Below are 6,000 nucleotides of genomic sequence, written 5' to 3' on the forward strand. Positions count from 1 at the left end.
GAATATATGTGAAATATCAGCACACGTATCTGTGTCTTTTATGCCTGTTTGTTAACAGTTTTTGTTGTTAATAATGTACGCCATGTTTAAAAGTTGTTACTAGTGTAAGCACAGTGACATTGGATGACAATAGCTCTTTTACGCAGAATTTACAAAACTGTGTAAAATGGCTTTCCGTGTACATATGAAATTTAGAATAAAAGACTGTTTCCATCCTCGTCTTGGTATTGCCTGTAGACCCTTATGAGAACTGCTGCAGACATGGAGTTTAAAAATATTTAACAGATGTTATTTTATCCTATTCCTAATGGTTTGCGTGTGTCTTTCTGTGAGCGCTTATAAAAATCGGCAAGAAAAAAAAGAAAAGGAAAGATTTACAGCCCAGCTGAACACCTGAAGACTATCCTCAGAGGGAAAAAACACTCAGTCTAATGTCTTATGTTATTTTAGGCCATACCTGTGACATTTAAAAGGTGCATTCTTAAGACTAACCTCTGTGGCAAAAGTCTTTTGGGCCTTAGCACGGAGTCCTCCCCCCGAGGAGAGTGCCGGCAGGAGAAGGGCACCCGCTGTGCTCTGGCCAAATCTGGGCACGTGTGTGTCCTCTGCTCCAAGTGTGTGTTTTGGGCTCTGATGGGAGCACTTCACAGGAATGTTGACATGGTGAAAATGGGAGAAGGCAGATTTATGGATAAAGCAATATTTACAGTGCCAGTGATACTCTGTTTCCCCTATTAGTATTGGAGCTGTGTCTGGTTTTCTCCCTATTCCCCTCATTCCTCCTTTTGTTGGATACGGCAGGAATGTCAATCATAATTCTGTATATGCATGACATCAGGCTGTTGCCATGGCAATAATGGTGTCAAATTATTCACTGTGACTTTAGTGTGGGATCTCAAGGGGAAGAGTAGCAGGAGCTGCAAGGTGGACAGGCAGCTTTTGGTGCCCAAATAAACTAAAGGCATGATTTTGCAAAAGACCTAAATTGTAGCAGCTTGCAGTTGCGAGTGGGGAAATAATTGCATTTGCAGTTTTGCAGGCCTTGCTGTCGTATCTCTTGACTGCGTTCCCAGATTACATAGCTTGATGTTTCGATGGAATTACTTGGACAGGCAAATAATTGCAAGCACTAAAAAATGCATCCACAGGAATGGAAAACAGGTTGAAGTCCTTTTCAAAATAAGGTCTTTGATAAACTGTTGTAGGAAAAAGGGCATATGTTTGGAAGAGTATGAAGTACAGGATGTTTTACGTGTGAGGATGGCATATGTTAAAGTTTACCCTTCTATGAAACTCCTCTTCAAGGTGTTAACAATTTGCCATAATTAGATGTGTTCATGAAAGAAGGCAGATGTTCTCTTTGGGCCATGTCTGTGTTATGTTAGCAGAGAATAAGGTCTTTTTCTGGCTTCGTCATCCTATCCTCTTCCTGACATAGCGTAGACAGGATTTCTAATATTAACTCCCTTAAGTTGCAAAGGGCGATAAGGAAGTGGGAGGGAGATGCTTTAATAGAAAATGACCTTTAGTTCTGCATAGTGAATAGATTCAAAAGTTAATTGAGCTAACTACATTACTGCAGTAATTTGTTTGTGAATGCATTACCATTATGAGATTAACTCTGTAACATTACTGTATTTAAGAATGGTCACAGGACAGACTGTAAGGAAGCTTACAACATCAAGGAGTGGGTGTAAAGCTTACGCATTCTTCTCTGTTGAAACCCTAAAAAAAACATCTGCAAAGCCTCCTGGTATTTTATCAAAGTAATTTGTTAATGCTATTGAAATTCCATGAGAAAGTTTAATATTACTAATGCAGAAGACTGCTGCCTTTCTAAAAAGGCCTGCTTCCCCTCTTCTTATAGGGCCTCCTTGGAAACAAGAGTGCAGCCCCAGTGAGTTATTGCATGGGCCAGATAGTTTAATATATCTCTTTGAGAACTCTGCCATCAAAAACAGCAAAAAATGGCTTAGAGCCCAGCTGAACATGGTCGGAAAGTACAATTGCCATTTATTGCTGGCAAACAGCAGGAAGAACAACAAAACAAAATTTAAACCCATCATGACTGTAGATATATGGCCTGCCTTTCAAAGCTGTGCTGATCTTTCGCTCACGTTCGCTCTGTTTATGAGTGTCTGTAACATTGCATTTATCTGTAGAGAAGGGAAGGGAAGAAACCTTGGCCAGACAAGGAAGAGATGCGCCAGATTAGCAGTGTTGGCTAAACACAGGATATTCTTGAGTAATGCAAACCTTTGAACCTGCGTTGTTGAGACTTAAAGTGAATTTGGCTATTGCGTGTCCTGGCTTGCAAGCCTATTTTCAAAATATTTCCTAATTTTATTTGCTGTGCCTGACTGTTTCTACATCTTTCTCTCCCGAGTCCTCAGTTTCCAGCATAGGAATTGTGAGGAAAATGTCAGGAATGCAAACGCAGAAAAAAACTCATCTATTTTTTTATGCTGCTGTTGTGCCACCACACCCTGGCCTTCCAGACTCAATTTAAAGTTCAGCCCTAACTTGGCAGAGGAAGAGCGAGGGTCAGAAATCCAGGATGGGAGACTGACTTCGGGAAAGTAGGGTTTGTGTGTGTCCATGTACATGAGAGAGAGAGAGAGAGAGGCACAGATTGGATTAGTTTGCCTTTCATGCATGTCCAGCTTGAAACCCTCTTCAAAAAATCTTGTAGCATTTCTTCAGAGTTTTTTCCGTCTGTGCAGAAACCAGCTGATGATTTGATGCACATGGTTATTGTTTCATGCCCTCTCGTACATCTCTTCTATTTTGTATCAGCATCACACTCTCTCTTTTACATCTGCTGATTAATTCTGTTGCATTTATTTGTTTCTCTAAATGACATGCAATTCATTCATATCCTAGGCTGCTTCTTGCCAGTGATTGATATTTCTCTCTTAGCTGTGCAAACTTATTTTAATATTTTTCTGTCCTTGGCAGTGGTGTTATCTTTTGTAATTTACACTTTAATCACATTTTTAAAATTGAGACTGGAAGCTTAAGATGGGATTACACAAAAACAGACTAAGGAATATGGCGTTGATTTCTATTCTGTGTGCAGCGCGCACTTCCCAGGCAGTTGTAGGGACTGCACAGAGTACTGTCTGAATGAGATGAAGAAAAACATCAAGCCCAGGAGCTTTGGAGAAAAAAAAAGTTAAGGAAAGTTTTAAAAATATGTATGCCCACAGCATGCTATCTACTGTGAAAAAAATAATAATTCCTTAGAAGTATTACTCTCTGTCTGAATGGATGATGGTTTCAGAGCTCAGGCAGACGTGACTGTGGTTTAAAGATGGCCGGATGGAAGAGGAAGCTGCTTCCGCCCTTCCAAAGGATGCCAGGACCCTCTTCCCTTGCAAATTGGCTCCCAAAATACTGTTTTCAGCTGCACATCTTGCAGCAACCAAGGTCTGAAATGGGCTTACATTCACACATTGAACTGAAAACTGCAGTGACATCTGTCAGAGAGGGAGGGATGACAGCCACAGGTGATAATAGCTGTGGTTATCCAATTTTAATCCACTTGTTTGTTGGAGTAATCTTTGTCTTAGGAAAATAAGGAAAGAAATTAAGAGTGAAGGAGAGGAGTAAAATGTGAGCAGAAGGGTTCTCCACTGCCCTGCCACTATTGTCACCATTACAGCCACTGGTAGTTAGTTGCCTTTTTTCCCCCTTTATGCCCCAAAGGCATAAAAAGGGATAAACTAGCTGGCAGTAACCTCAGTGCAAAACTCATGACCCTCCTAGAGATTCACTCTGTTGGATAGCCTGTAAGACGTGAATTAACAATGCAACAAGTAAAACAACTTTACTCTCCCTCCTTCACTGCCTCTGTGGGTTTCCCTGGGGTGTGATTAGATTATCAGTCCTTGGGACTAGGGGCTGTGTTTATTTTTTATCCCATATAGAACGGAATACTATTGTTGGCGGTAAGAACTAGTAAATATTTTGGGTTTTTTTCGGCATGAAAGGAACTTTTTAAAAGTTAGTTTATATGGATTTTTGCAACAGGTGCATGACTGTCCCATTTTAGATGTATTCCTAGTCCCAGCAATATTCTCATTTTTAAGTACAGAGCATATTGCTGGAACCAGTAATAGCTGGGGACTTGCTACCTTTGGCAGTTAAAATGATCTCTTCGTAACTAAAAGGGACTACTTCTTTAAAGCTTTTGTAGAGGAAGAGAAAGATCTCTTCCTCCTGGAAATGGAAAATACATTCCCATGGTTGCTGTTTGAAGCAGGAGAACTATCTAGAGGAATTTTAAGAGATTTCGAGGAGCTGCAGCCTTCTGCCAGGACCCCCGAACAGTTATCACCTACGTGTTCAGCATTAGTTTTCACTGCTCCACCAATATAATTCTTATTCCTACCTAGAACTTGCTGAAGTCTGAGAACCCTTTCTGGGTACCCATCACATTTTATATCTTCCTTAGGGGCAAGCGCAAAGCTTCATAATACTTCAGCTGTAGCCAGGCTCTTAAAAGCCAGTAGGCTCTTAGGGACAGGAATGTCTTTGTCTAAAACTTTGTTTCCAATGATGATTTATGTTTTGTTTCATTCTTCCAACCATCTGTTGGTTCCTGTCCATGACACACGTCTTCCTCAGTTTTCTCAGTGTATGGTACATTCAGGCTCTGCTCTGTGGTCCAGCCCAAACTGCAAGAACCATTTTAATAAACATTTAGAAATAACATTAATGATAATTTACTAGTACTTGATCCATTGTTTTCTGGGCTATGGGCTATAAAGGAGGCAAATTTATTCTAGAGGAACTACTTTTGCATTTGCAGAGGAAGTTTAAGAAGTCTTTTCTCACTCTGGTCTCTGAAGCTCACCGAGGGTTAATCTAATCAACTGCACATAACAGGGACTGGAAATGGCAATGTCTTGTTTTAGTGCCTGGTTGATGATTTGCAAAAGTCTATTTTATAATCTGGACTGAGTTCATTGTAATTTTGCACATATTGTTCCTTACTTTGAGAACTGTATAAAATCATATTAAAAATAGAAGCCACTAAATTATGCAACCTGTTGCTGCCCAAAAGCTCAGTTAATACTACAGTCAGCAGAGTAGAAATAATTTGTGTTTGAATATCCCATTCTTTGTTCAAAAAATAATGCACAGAAATTTTTATGAATAGTAGTATACAGAATTTTACAATTGTTCGTTCTTGTTTTTTAAAGTCAGTTTGCATGAATAATTTTCTCATCTTTATGCAGAAATTTTCTGCATTTTTGTTGACTAAAATATTACTAATCTAATTTCCTATTAAAAAACTCATTTCAAGCATTGCAGAGCTGAAAGGTGCTACCAAGCATTTAGTCTTCAATTTACATACAACAAACTCTGTAATCTGATGGGGGATTTCACACAAGGATGGCTGCATGCAATTACATGGGCAAAGAAAAAAATTCATCCAAGGCTCTGCTCTACAATAATTTCATCTGTTGGTCTCCCATTGAGAGTTCTCCTATTGTTAAATTGCTTATTGATGTGGACTTAAGAGTAGAAAAATCTACACAATGTTGTCATACTAGGTTTTCAATGCTGTTTGCATTTCTTTTTTTCTTTTTAATTATAATTTGGGTTTGTTAGAAAGGGATAAAGTAAACAGATTGGAATAATTCATTTGAGTTAACACTCATTGACGAGAAAACATTAAGCATTCTCCAGATGAAGCATCAGTCATGAAAGACAGAAGGATAATCCTAATATTACAACTCAAGTAAATTAGTTTTCGGATATATATTCTAGCATTGCATGAAGCTGTACCAATTCTTAATACTGACATAATAATATGCACTTTAAAATGATGCCAGAAATCATCATTACAATAGAGAGGACTCACTGTTTGTGTTTATTAATGTGGGAATGTTGGAAGAGTATTTGATATTAAATGTCACAGTCTACAGTGATTGGAGCTAAACAACTGTGAAACTGATTGAGAAGATTTGGACAGATAAATACAAATGGCAA

This window comes from Fulmarus glacialis, unplaced genomic scaffold (genome assembly GCF_000690835.1).
Source record: "Fulmarus glacialis isolate BGI_N327 unplaced genomic scaffold, ASM69083v1 scaffold43027, whole genome shotgun sequence".
Classification (NCBI taxonomy): Eukaryota; Metazoa; Chordata; class Aves; order Procellariiformes; family Procellariidae; genus Fulmarus; species Fulmarus glacialis.